Genomic DNA, 14,967 nt, shown 5'->3' with positions numbered 1-14,967 from the left:
TTTTTTTATGATTTCTGAGCAGTATCAGAGTAAAGGTCATAGAAAAATAATCTAAAATTCACCTATACACATATAAAATATGAAAAGAAAAAAAACCCTAACAAACCTAACACCTTTTAAAAATGCAGTTTCCTTCCTGGATTCCTGTCTTCATTTGCTTTTCCTTTCAAACTCCATCTATTTTAACCATGACTGCTTTCTCCATTTGTTGTGTTCCTCGACCTCAGGTGCCTGGAAAAGTCCTTTTAGTGCTCTCTGTGAGAGAGCATTTCTTTTTTCTACTAATCCCAGGCTGTTTCTTGGCTCATCTAACTCTTTTCATCATATTTCTGTTACTTCAGTTCTTCTTTATTGATTCCATGATGTTGCTTTCATTATACTCTTTCTGGTATGGCTGTTGAATTGAAGAACTGGCCTGCATCTCCTGCGTGATGCTTTTTTTGGCACAACCCTGCTAACTCTTGACACACGCTGGCTCCAGAGTCTCCCATTCAGTGGTAGGTAGGAAGGATGACTGGAGGAAGAACAGTTATTGAATGAGAATAAAAAGCTACTTCTCATTGCCACGCAGTCTTGAGAAATTGGCGAGGATATTGATTTACTGGGATAGTAGTAGGCTTGAGCAGATCAGAACTATCGGCAGCATGAAAAAATGACTGTCTGGGAGGAGTGATGGGGGACAGAAAGTGGAACAGACAGGATCATAATACCATAAGATGAGTTTGTTAAAACATATAATAGTCTTCCTGAGAGGACATCTGTGCCCAGAAAAATAAACTGTGAACACAAGGACATCAAAGGACATCAAAGGAAAAATGAGATTGGATTTAGTTATTAATTTCACCCAGCAGTTGTCGTCTCCCTTTAGTTATATTAATTTACACAGAAAATAGTTTTCTGCTTCTTTAGGCCTCAAGTCAGCAAAACACTTGAGCATATGCTTAACTCCAAAAGAATTCCAGTTGTATGCAAGGGGACTTAGTTATGTAATTCAAGTTGAGGATATAGTTAAATATTTCCACGATAGATGTGGAATTGGGTCTCAACAAGTTCTTTTCATTTCAGTTCAATGCGTTCAGGGCAATTTATTTCTGTTTCTTTTTATGTTCCTAGCTCCATTTTAATATGACTACTTGTTTGCTTTGTTATTTCAGAGCTGCCAACTGTCCCAAACCAGCCAGGACCACCCACATTTTAAAAAAAGAAAAAAAAAAAAGGCTAACAATCTTCTCAGGAAGTGGAGTTTTCCATGAATCTTTTAGGCCTGTGTGTCTGCAGAAGGCAGCTTCCCCTTTTCTCTATATTTTAATTGGTTCCTCTAATTGCAGGAACCTGCACTTTGCAGCTGCTTTATAAACACTTATGATTTTGAATAAGAAAAATGTATCTGGCCAATGGAGACAATAGCGTTCTCAGGAACAACATAAAACACTTAGAGTTCCACCCAATCTAGATAAGAAACTGCTCACTCCAGAGACATAAATTGTATTTGGCCACATCTAGTTTCAATTGTCTTGAAAAATCTCATCTGTGTTTTCCTGTGAAGTAATATTGGTTCTAGATTCATCACAAAACTCTGTTATTTTTCTCTTAAGCTAACAGAGCTTTCCTCTGGTTTTGCTGTTATTGAAGCTTCTGGATTTCTTGTTTCTTTATAATGTTAAATTAAATTAATGTCATGGATTAGAAATAAATATTATACAAGCATGCAATAGGGCTTCTGCTGTTGCTTGTGGGACACAAATATGTTTTTCTTCCTTGTTGCTTCTAGAATTTTTTTCCCTGAAGCACTGCATTTGGACCTTCCTCTGAATGTCACAGAAAAGGCAGCCTTGGCAGGATGTGTTGAAGGGATTTAAAAGAATGAATATCCATTACCTTATCTGATATCTTTCAGTGGCATTATTAATTGTGATTTTTGGATTTATATGTTATCTTAAGCTTGTTAAAAGTTGCTGGGAATTGTCCTACAACTAAACTTCTTTGTCATTATCAAGGACTACACCAAGTAGTCATGTCAATTCCTTCCAATCCTATGTTCATAATTCTGATATCTTCCATCATCTATTATTTGAGTTAGAAAGGTCAGTTTGCTTTTCTTTTGAAAGCTGGGGGAGCTAAAGTTGTTTCATATGTGGCAGACTCCCATACTGTTCATTCATAAAAAGCTTAGATTTTGGTAGGGAAAATTTTCTCTAGAAATAGCAGGAAAAATTGTTGCCTTTTAATGTACATAGAATTTTTCTGAAGTAGTCTTGGTTGACATTCACTGAGACTCATATATGCTTTGAATAAATCTTACTATAGTCCATTTCACCAAATTATTAAACAAATTTCCCCAAGGTAAAATTCAATTCTGGTACAGTGTGTGAAAATTAAAATGCTGTTAATGCTCATTTATAAATTGGTGCATTATTTTATGGAGATAGTGTTCAGGCAAAAGGGTATACCAATTTTCCAGGAAAACTATTAAAATTAACACTTGAATAATATCTGTAGTAAAATTAGTTTAGCTGTCCTTAAGAATTTTAGAAACATGTTAATATTGTCTAAAAATAATCTTTTGTAAATATCAATACATACATTATAAAAACCCAAATTATTATAAGATTTGCATTAGACACTATGTAAATAACTTGAACTTTCTAATAACTAAAGACTTCTCAAAACAATAACAGGCTTTATTATGTGTGACCTAGATCAGCATAAAAGGCTTGGTCCTCCATAAACTCTAGTCTTTAATCCAGGTTAGATATGATCTATTTCCTGTCATCTACCAGATCAGATAATGACACAGAATCAGTATCTGAAATTACATACAAGCCTTGTATACACAAAAGTATTAGAAGTGTTTGGAGAAATAAGGTGATATCCCTCAAAGATGGGTTGTGGCAGTTTGCTTCCCAACCATATTTTTTCTTCAAACCCAAATACAATTTGTTCTTTCTCTAAAATATTCATTGAAAGTTAAAAAGCAAATCCAGCTATATAACCACTTAAAAGAAATAGACATATTTGAGGATTTTTTTAATGTGTTTTTGTTTTTCTCGCTCAAGTGAAGAATCATCTGCCAGGTTTTTCTTAGAAATTGTCAGAAAAACAATTCCCACTGCCATTCTGGTGGAGCATAAAGCCAATGTCTGTTTCAGCAACAGCAAGAGGTGAATTACTTAGAAGTTAAACCTTAGTTTGCTGGATTACAAATTCTTTCATCTTATCTAAGATGAAGAGCAAATAAGTATTAACCAGCAACTAGCAGAGAACGTCTCTCATTTTAGAAGGCTTATGTTAAAGAAATACTTTGAAAACTCAGGCTTTAGCACAAGCATTTGGTCTTATCAATGGAACACAATCACAAATGCATCATAGTAGCTGTTCATGTTTTAAAACTGCCTTTGAAACCTTTGATGAGAAAACAAGTTATAAAGTGTAATTAAGTGTTGGTAAGCATTGTGAATGGATGGATGTCTTGCAGGTGACCAGACAAGGAAGTTATCGTTAACTGGAATGACCAAGATCCGTAAGGGATCACAGGGAGGGCACAAGTATTATGGAGACAGTCTTTGTAAACTGGAGGAGAGGCATAACCATCCTTTCAGGAAAACATCAGCAGTGAGACTTTTCAATACTTTCTGGTGAGTTAGTGTGCTGATTTTGGCTGGGGTAGAGTTAATTTTCTTTATAGTAGCTAGTATGGGGCCATGTTTTGGCTCTGTGCTGGACACAGTGTTGATAACACCGGGATGGTTTCATTACTGCTGAGCAGTGCTTACACAGAGCCAAGGCCTTTTCTGCTTCTCACCCCACCCCACCAGCGAGGAGGCTGGGGGTGCACAAGGAGTTGGGAGGGGACACGGCCAGGACAGCTGACCCCAACTGACCAAAGGGATATCCCATACCATATGATGTCATGCTCGGCATATAAAGCTTGGGGAAGAAGAAGGAAGGAGGGGACATTTGGAGTGATGGTGTTTGTCTTCCTGAGTAAATATTACATGTGATGGAGCCCTGCTTTCCTGGAGATGGCTGAACACCTGCCTGCCCATGGGAAGTGGTGAATGAATTCCTTGTCTTGCTTTGCTTGCATGTGCAGCTTTTGCTTTAGCTATTGAACTGTCTCAACCCACAAGTTTTCCCACTTTTACTCTTCTGATTCTCTCCCCCATCCCGCCATGGGGGAAGTGAGTGATCGGTTGTGTGGTGCCTAGTTGCCGGCTGGGGTTAAACCATGACAGTGAGACAGAAGGTGTGGGTGCAGACTTAGTCCTCTGGTGGACACCAAACAAAGAAGTTGTTGTGAAGAGCAGTAATAAAGGAAGATCCATTCAAGGACGTTATCAGGAGCAGGTTTACCCTAAGATGGTCCTGAGAGATCTGAATGGAGTGTAATGAAGATTCACCTTGCACGTGGTGAAGTAAGAACAAACCAACCAATTTGTCCGTAAGGACTTAGCTGAATGACAGAGGCACTGGAAAACTTGAGCTGACCATAAAAAACAGTCAGCAATCCTCCATTACAAAATAGAATGACATGGTTAATTTACTAAGCCCAGAAAACAAACAGATATTTAAAAATGAATGTATAGTGTTTCACAAATTGAATTGCATCTATTGATTAAGATTTTTAGGAGCACTTGGGAAAAAGAGACATATGATGGCTGGATATGGAGTTGCTCTGATGGTACAAGGGGTAGTGGAGGCATACATTTACAAACATTAGTGACTGTCTTTAAAAAGCAGCTCTGAATTGCCCTTTAAATTCTCTATTTTTGTAATTACTGCAATGGTTAGGATTTGATTTCTTTTATTGCATTTGCAATACACTATCAGTACAAAATGTTCATTTTTGGTTTTAGTAAAGGCACTAGCAGATTCATTAAATGCATTTTTTTTCATACTTGATAATTGCAGCCTAAATACCGTATTAATTCCAAACTATGATTTCTTCATTGCCTCTTTTTCTGCTATTTCTTTAATCTGAACAATTCTTTTAAGACGACCTTGACCAGAATTAAATAAGGGTTCATACCGTGGTTTTTGCCAGGAATAATTTCCCCTTGCAATAATATACTTTATTCTATACTCTATGCTGTTACAGTAATTAGAGCTGTCTGAAACATACATATTTTTTTAATGTATTCTGCCCCAAACCATCTGCTATATTTGTACTTTCATCTGCCCCAACCCAGATCCACTTTAAAAATGTCCAGACATAAACTAGCTGGAGCTCAGTAAACTATAATTGAATTTAATGGGCATAGGATTGCTAAGAGGATGTTGGCTAGGAAATGAAAAGCTACTTAGAGACAATGCTAGCCATTAACTATAACAGTTCATTCAGGAAATCCATACTCAGTTTCTGGGTCTATATTTTGGGCTATGACTACAATTTCCAACTCTCTATATTCTAGAAATAGACTTTTTATTTTGGCAGGAATGCTACCTGGTCCTGTCATTCAAGCATCACTGTATTGGAGAGAAGAATTCCAGAATAATCTCAATGACATAGACTTTGCATTATTTGGAATGGTATTTTCAGAAATTAAATCATAAAAAAATATTAAACCCATATGGTGATTAGAGTCTCATTTGTCTGGTTTTTTTGGTCAATATTGTGTTACTTAAAAACTTCTATGCCCAATGAATGTTGCATGTACCATTTTCTCTCAATGAAGACTAAGGTTAAGACCAAAGATTTTTATTTTATGGATAATTTTCAGAGCTATATTGTACATGTAATAAAATGTATCACATCTATTAACGCTGATGAACATTTTCATATTACTTGGCAGTCAGTGTGTGAAAGATTATCCATATGACCTATCAGGCCCCAAACTCTGATTCACACATGCATATATATATATGTGTGTGTGTGCGCATATATATATATGTTCATATTCATATTTATTTGTGTATATATGGTTTCTTGGCATCAAGAAACCATATGGAATGTATACACACATATATAAAAAAGTTTATGTATATATAAGGTTTATACACACATATATAAGCTTTTAAAAATATTTTTTATATAAGGTTTTCTAGTGAAGTTTTACAATAATGACTAACTTTGAAAGAATCTTCTGCTGACAGTCAAGCATCAAAGCTTCTGATCCAAAACTGCATCAAAGCTAGTTTTGAATGTTGCACTGAACATCCTGAAACTTTTAAGTTCAGCCAAGCATTGACAAAGCACAAACCCAGAAGCCTTGTCACTCAAGACTCCCAATCATATGGAATAAATAAACTTTCAGAGCACTTCTGAAGTTACCAAAAAAAGATCACCCATTCCACAATTACACTTCACTGTAGAAACTTCTTGTTGAATTTCTTCTGCACCTAGATAGTACAAGACTTTAGTCTTCTACGAATAGAAAATGACTGTGCTGTCACAGAACATAGCATCCAGGTAAAACTACAAGTTAATATTTCAAAGAAATAGATGAAACACAAATCTGTCAGTGGAATTCCTTCACATTTTACTGAGGATTCCATTTTGTTTTTCAACATAAGTAACTTGAGTGGTCTTTTTCGAGTATTTATGTATGTACTGCCATATGTGAAAGTAGTGATCTTTTATAAACCTCATAATATTTGAAATTCCAAATAACATAATATAAACATAATATAAACTCCATCATATTTGAAAAGTCATGGCAGTCAGGCAAAGTCATCTGACTGGAAAAGGAAACATTGCCCTCATTTTTAAAAAGGGTAAAAAGGAGGACCCTGGGAACTACCGACCAGTGAGTCTCACTTCAGTGCCTGGTAAGATCACGGAACAGATCCTCCTGAAAGACATGTTGAAACATATGGAAGACAAGAAGGTGATTAGAGACAACCATCATGGCTTCATCAAGGGCAAATCATGCCTGAATTATCTAGTGGCCTCCTACAATGGAGAGCAACTGCATCAGTGGACAAGGGAAGAGCTACAGATGTCACATACCTGGACTTCTATATAAGGCCTTTGATAGGGTCTTCCACAACATTCTTGCTGCTAAATTGCAGAGATATGGGTTTGATGGATGGACTATTTGATGCATAAAGAATTGGCTGGATGGCTGCATCCAAAGAGTTGCAGTCATCGGCTCAATGTCCACATGGAAACTAGTGACAAGTGGTGTCCCTCAGTGGTCCATATAGGAATTGGTAGTGTTCAATATCCTTATTAATAACATAGGCAGTGGGATTGGGTGCGCTCTCAGCAAGTTTGTGGATGACACCAAGCTGAGTGGTACAGTTAATATGCTAAAGGGAACCTTCAGAGGGATCTTGACAGGTTTGAGAAGTGGGCCAGCGTGAACCTCATGAAGTTCAACAAGACCAAGTGCAAGTTCCTGCAGCTGGATTGGGGCAATCCTCAGTATCAGTACAGAACGGGTGATGAATGGACTGAGAGCAGCCCTGCAGAGAAGGGCTTGTGGATATTGGTAGGTGAAAATTGGATATGAGCCATCAATATGCTCTTGCAGCACAGAAAGCCAACAGTATCCTGGGCTACATAACAAGAAACATGGCCAGCAGGTTGAAGGAGGTAATTCTACCCCTCTATTCCACTCTCATGAGATCCCACCTGGGGTACTGCATCCAACTCTGGGGGTACCAAGCACAAGAAAGATGTGGATCTGGATCAGTGGATCAGTCATAGGACTGGAACACCTCTCTTATGAAGAATGGCTGGGATAGTTGGGATTATTTAGCCTGGAGAAGAGAAGGCTCTGAGGAGATCTTGTTGCAGCCTTTTAATACATAAAGGGGAATTACAGGAAAGATGGAGCAAGACTTTTTACCAGGGCCTGTACTGATAGGACAAGAGGTAATGGTTTTAAACTAAAAGAGGGTAGATTTAGATTGAACATAAGAAACGTTTTATGATGAGGGTGGTGAGACACTGGAATAGGTTGCTCAGAGAAGTTGTAGTTTGCTCATCCCTGGAAGTGTTCAAGGTCAGGGCAGATGGGGCTTTGAGCACCCTGGTCTACTGAAAGATGTCTCTGCCCATGGGAGGGGGGATTGGACTAGATGATCTTCGGTGGATTGGACTAAATGACCCTTAAAGATCCCTTCCAACCCAAACTATTCTATGATTCTAATATCCGGTTTGGATCTGTGGCTTTCCATTGCAAATTCCATTTCAGGAGTTGGTGGTAATTTCCACATACCGCAATCAGTTAAGCAGGGCTCAGCATCTCTGTCCATTGTTTCTGAAGGGCTAGTATTCTCTAATTTACAGTGAATGTATTTTCAGAAGGTGGCAACTCATTCTTCGTCAGAGCTCTTACATGGTGTCGTAATGTCAAATATGCATCAGAGTTATGCTCTGGTCTTTTTCACATCTGGTCCTCTTCACATCTGGTCCTCTCTTCGACATCATTGTTTTTCTCCACACACAGGTTACGGAGATTACTGGTGTTCTGTTACTAACTGTGTTGTGTTTAAAACACAGCTCTTACAATCAATGTTCAAGAAAATATATTCTATTGTCAAATGTTACCATGATGGTTATGCCATATCTAGTGAAAATGGATTTGACAGTTGTGATTACTTACTCATCTTACTATCTTACAGGAAGACTAGTTCAAGGAAGTGAGAATTCCAGTCTAGGCTTAATCAGTTGCTTTTTTCCCAGCCAAGATGAACAATTCTCTGTCTGTAAGGTCTATTCTCTAAGGTCCAATGTTCTCTCTTCTGTGGGTGTTTGATATGCTTGATTTGATCTGCATTTCTGACATGTGCAATAAACTATGTCGCAGCTTCAAAAATGATACTGTTCACTTTGGGTGAGGATTTAAAATCTCTGACCTGTTCTTTTTATTTTAATTCCATAAATTAAATATTACTTTAAAATATATCTGTAAGCCTTTATCACCCTCTCATTGATTTAAACAAGACTTGATTTGATAATAACATTTGTATTAAGTCAGAAATAGCACTTAGGAATAGTTCTGCTACTACGCTGACAAGCTCAACTAATTTTCCTTTTTGTTGTCCTAATAATACTAATGCTAATACCAGCACTAATAGTAATACTCATTTGCCTTTTCCTGAGAAATACTTCTGCTAATCATAGTCTGTATTTCCTCTCTGGATAGACTTTTGGAAATAATAATTAATATAGCCATCATTGTGTTCTGGACTTCACTTTGATGATTTTTGTTGAATGCTCAGGAGATTATATCTGCATCATCTAGTATTTTCCTTTACTCAATCTGCAAATACTGGAAAATATTTTGAGGAAACTCGGTTCTGTATTTCTGAGTGGAGGAAGTAAATTGTAAAGGTCTTTAAAAAAACAGTGATAAGTGGTTCATGGTCAGTTTCAGATTCCATTTGCCCCCCATAAGTGAAGAAAAATGTAAGCGTTATTGTGGCTTTTCTATTCAACTCACTCTGCCTGCTATTTGCCTTTACAGCAAAGAAGGCAAACTAAAAGATGGAGCCAGGCTCTTTCCAGTGGTGCCCAGTGGCAGGGCAAGAGACAACAGGTACAAACTGGAACACAGGAGGTTCTGTCTGAACATCAGGAAACACTTTTTAACTCTGAGCGTCACTGAGCACTGGCACAGGTTGCCCAGGGAGGTTGTGGAGTCTCCATCCTTGGAGATATTCAAGAGCTGTCTGGACATGGTCCTGGGCAACCGGCTCTAGGTAGCCCTGCTTGAGCAGGAACATTGGACCAGATGACCTCCAAGGATGCCTTCTAACTGGAAGTATTCTGTGCAATTGTGTTAATGCCTCATTGCATGTATTCTGTATTTTGCTCTCCATGGAGCAAAACCACTTCTTTGTAGATCTTAGCACTGTCTTGGCCAGTTGTTCTCAAATTGTTTTGAGGGGAACCATTACAGGAAGTAAAATTTATCAGCTCTCCAATTCCATAAGGTGAGTCTAATGGCCAAAGAAATTTGAGGACTGAGTTATTTACCTTTTGAGAAGTTTTAGAATTTTTTTTCTCCACAGCATCAAAACAAAGTTATATTCTTCCATTTTTATTGGTGTTACTGAACACAGCCCAATTAGCAGTCTGATGTTATGAATGTGCACAAAATATGCCCTGTTTTTCTAATGATTCTAATCTTTACTAACATATCATAGATATTCTTTTTAAAATTTTTGTCTTTCAACCGCTTCTTAAAATTGTTCTCCTTTTAAGACTTAGAAAAAGCTCTTTTTATTGAGATAGTTGGCTAATTTGGGGGCTTTTTGTATAAATAGAAAAATCTATCTTTCCTTTCCTACTTTGGACCAAGTAATGTATACATCCTGTTGTTTCCTCAACTTGATATAAATTTATTTAGTTTACTCTTTCACCATAGCAGAATCTGTTCTTACCATATTGGTAAGAATTACTCCATCCCTTAGAAAACATTTTTGTTTCCTTCCTCAATTATTTTGATTCCTTTTTCCTCAAAAGACCACTCAGGATTGGAAGACGGTGCATAACACAATGCAGTTATAAACTGCTTTTTTTCCCCAAGTTACATCAACAAACATTTAACAAATATAGTCCTTGACTGATTTTAGATCTCCCTATTTTAGGCAGATAATCATGATGATGAAATTAGGAGCTAACTTGCCCAAGGCTGTTTCTATTTCCATGGCAAAGAGATGAGTATTCTGAAAGGAAAGTCAGATCTCAGGAGTTTGTAAATGCCCTCTAAAAACATTTACATCTCCTCAGCAACTACAGAGAATGCTTTGGGCAGCTGTATGTCTAACTTAAGTGCCTTGGTAGAGTGTCTAACATAAGCTTAGATGAATCCAGACATGCTCTGCCTTTGGACATAAATTCATTGACTGCAGTCAGATCTATGTTTTACGTCTTTATCTTGCAAACCCTGGCCTTTGTATTATTTTATGTTGTTCAGTAGTAATATTCCTATATGTAGCATTACTCTAGTTTGTGCACCAGCATTGCCAAAATTTAAGCTGTGTCCCATTTGCTTTTAAGCCAACAGTTCATTTGTCATCTTACGCAACTTTATCCCATTAAAAATTCCTCTGGACTGTGATGGTATTTTCACTGACTTTACCTGTGTAGCATTTTACACTTGCAAGGTGTAATTTTTAGGAAGCCATTCATTGCTTCCTCCAAGGTTGGCTTCCTTGTGACTCTGGACTTTGGCTTTCAGGACTCCTTCTTCCTATAAATTTTAAACTGTCATGATGATGGTGTTCATCTTCAATTTTTTTCTGACAAAACTAGGTTTACAGGACCTGAAAGTCGCTGGAAATGGGTGGCATGGTGGATGCTGTTTTCAAGCTGGGAAAGCTGAACCTGGGGTGAGGCTCTAACCTCAGTTTTCTGTCGGGTGGTGGGTGAGGCAGCCCAGGATCCCCTCCTTTTCTGTTACCCTTCTCCCAGCCACTTGGCCGCTTCCCTCGGTTCCTTGCCTTCTCGCTGGGATCCAAAGGTTGATTGGTTGCCTGTTCATTAATCACAATTCGTCTTTCACTGTTGTAAGCCAGAGTTACAACTTCTTCCTGATTTTAGCTAGAGAAAGCAGGTGTATCACGTGTGAAAAAAAGGCTCACAAGTTGCATGAAACTTGTGGTTTTACTAAGGGAAACAAAATGTCGGGGAAAATATACAGCTGGCTCAGTGAGAACAACTGAAAACTTTCTCTATTGTTCAATTAGTTTGAAATGCCTTTTTGAGATACTTAGATAAGCAGAGCAAATAATATTTTTTTATCGTTATCCATTACTGAAAATCACAATCCCTGCTTTTGCAAAGCTCAGACTATGAAAGTGAAATATATTTGAGTCTGTTAAGGGCATGGCCATTTGTCTTTGTGCACCATCAATTAATGTACTTATCATAACAACTTCTGGTGTATAAAAAATCAAAACAATTTTGAAAACATGTTCTAATAAGAATCTAATGAACATTTTGAGTAAAGCAAAAGAGACAGCATGGTTTCAAATCCTGAAATGAATGCATTTCAGGAAGATGTAAGTGGTAAGGTAAAATACTGACTTAGCAGAATGCCACTAGTACACAGCTAGAAGGTAAAAAGAATATAAAACTTGTGTGACGATAGACCAAAGCTTATCAACTGGAAACCAAAACTTTTTCCACTACTCTTCTTTGAGAAAAAGAAAATACTTAAAAATACCCAGCAGGAGAGCAAAGCTACAAAAGAACTCTAAAGAATGAGGTTTCTACAAGAAAAAGCAAATAGTTCTTCATGAAGCTTGAGACACAAATCAGTGACAACATAGTAGAAAAATACGAGAGAGTTCAAAATAAGTTGGGGGACAAATTGCTTTGAGGTATAGAAATCTCACAGGGAAACAGAAGGACCATTTGTTCCAGTAAATTGACATAGCAAGCCCTACTCCAGAAAAATCACAACCACTTGAAAATAGATCAAGGACGCAGCTGAATTCAAGAAAAACTAGAGACTAAGTATTCTAAAACCTTTTTGGAAAATGAAATAAATTCCACGGAATTCATTTTGTGTAATAGATGTTGTTGTCTCTGCAGAAATGAACATCTTGTAAATCTCTGCTAATTTTCCAAGAAGTTTTATATGTTTGTTTGGTTTATGGGTTTTTTGTTTGTTTGTTTGGGTTTTCTTTGTTTTGTTTTGTTTTGCTTGTTTTTAAAATCTGGTAAGACTAGTTCAGGAATGCTAACTGTAAGAATCATGAGCCAAGACTGCCGAGTCACGGTTTATTAGGCAGACTGCAATTTACCACACTTCATTTTATGTGACTCACAGTTCAAAACTATCTGCCCATAGCAACGGTTTGTAACAGTGACACAGAGATGCGCTCTGTTTGCTTGTGCTCCTGGACATACTGTCTGTTTAGTTACTTGCATAGCTAGTCTGAAACAATGAAGCAACAGGGCTAGATACAGCAGATCTACGCCTCAAGGAATGTGTTAAACCGGAATCGTACTCAGACTCACATAACCAAGGACCTCTTCCACTCTCATTTAAGTTAATTATAATTTTGCCACGGTTTTTAAGGACAGAAAAGGTAGGTCAATGAAAGATGCTGCTTATGCTTCATGCAATGACACAGGTTTTATGTAAATTATGGTGCATGGTTGGCAAAGACAGTGTCATTACAATTGAGGAGCGTCAAGAGCGCTGGTCAAATGTAGATTAAAGCTTCAAGATCATGTGGTTGCTTGCATGTCATGCGAACAGTAGCTACTGCCATTGGAACTGAGTTGGAATCATTATAGGTTGAAGAATGTTGAATTTTGTCTGGAAATGTATGAGTTTATCACGCCCTCAATAGATCAGTCAGAGCCAGATTCAGAATCATGACTAAAAACTGCCAAACAGCATATGTTTATTAAAAGGACCCTCAAATTATCATCCCCCTTATTTTTTAAAATATCAGCACGTTAGTATATTTTGAAAGGATCTGCTCTGGTTGAATAAGAACAGGGTGCCATGAGTTTTTGGCATAATTTTAAACTTCGGGAAAATTGCATTTAATGAATGAAGAAAATCTCCTAGGATGTCATTTTACGCTAACAGGAATGTAGCACAAGGACAGTCCCTCCATAATAATATTTTTTTCTGCCTTGTGTAAGAGTGGTGTCCTAAAATCTGACGGATTATGCTCATTACTATTATAAATGTGCAGAACAATTATTACCTCTGTTGTTTCATTTATATTTTTAAAAAGCAGATACTTTGTGTGTATTTAGAGAGCAGATGGCCTCTTTGGTATTTAAAATGACAGTAGGAGTATTGATGCTGCCAGTAGAAACTAGGAAAAGAAAAATAAGAAACTGAGCTTTTATACTTGATGGAAATGCACTCAGATTTTATTTTTTGTTTGTTTTTTTGTTGGTTTTAAAGAAGAGAAAAAACAAGGCCACATCTTCTAAGTCTGTATGGCTTGGTCAGGAAAGGGAATAAGGCACCTCAACTCAGATTGCAGGAAGCTGAGCTGGAGCAGGTGCACCCTCATCAAGTTTGCAGGTGAGATCAAAGTGGGAGGACCACTTGATAATCTCTGCCATTCGGAAGGGTGTGGGAGACTGAGTGAATGGATCAACAGGAATCTCCCAAAATTCAGCAAGGATAAACACCAAATCTTGCACCTGGGAAGGAAGGGCCCCCTAAAATGACTGAGGCTGCGGCCTGACTGACTGGGGAGCAGCTGTGCTGAGATGGACCTGGGGAGGTGCTGGCAGGTAGCAAGCTGGGCATGACACAGAAGTGTGCCCTGGCAGCAAAGACCAAGAGCAACCAGGGCTGTATTAGCAGGAGCATGTCTAGGACGTCCAGGTGAGTGATCATCCCCCTCTCCACTGTACTTGTCAGATCCTATCTGGAGTCCTGTAACTAGTTTTGGGTGCCCCAAAACAAGAAAGATGTTGATTGTTGGTTTCCAGGCATGGAATAGCGTAGCTAATTGAAAGCATAAAAATAATTCTCACAGTACTGGTTTTTTGTGCCTGTAGCTAAGGGAATAGTGAACTTTGGCATAATGTGAAAATTCTATAGTTGGTTTTGATACTGGTCAGGTACCAGTGCCACCAGTATTCATTTTGCTAGACTAAATAACTAAACTGAGAATGAGTTGTATCTTAATTTTTGTATTTCCAAGCTACTTAAGTGCTTTAGTCAGCACTGTGAACTACTGCCACCATCCCTTTCTCCTTTTTGCAATTTGGAAACCATCTTGGTCGAGAAGTATCTGATTTCTTTCTAGCAAAAATTCAGTAAAGGTCATTTTTCTTTAAAAATTTAAATTGTCTTTCAACATTTCTGATACTATAGCCTATAATATATAACCTTTCCCTATGCTGAATTTCATTTCCCTGTTCTCCTAACATGAGTTCAAACCTGTAGCCCTGAACTTGTCAGTGAATAGGGAAGATAGTAAAATGTCCTCAGCATTAAAGGAAGATTTAATGAGGACTGGTTTGGTAAGGTTGTAGTCAATGTCTTCTATTGAAGCTTTTTCTCTTATGGAATATAATTCCAG

The sequence above is a fragment of the Grus americana genome, chromosome 4 (assembly GCF_028858705.1).
Source record: "Grus americana isolate bGruAme1 chromosome 4, bGruAme1.mat, whole genome shotgun sequence".
Lineage (NCBI taxonomy): Eukaryota > Metazoa > Chordata > Aves > Gruiformes > Gruidae > Grus > Grus americana.
Note: the sequence above shows the minus strand (reverse complement) of the source record.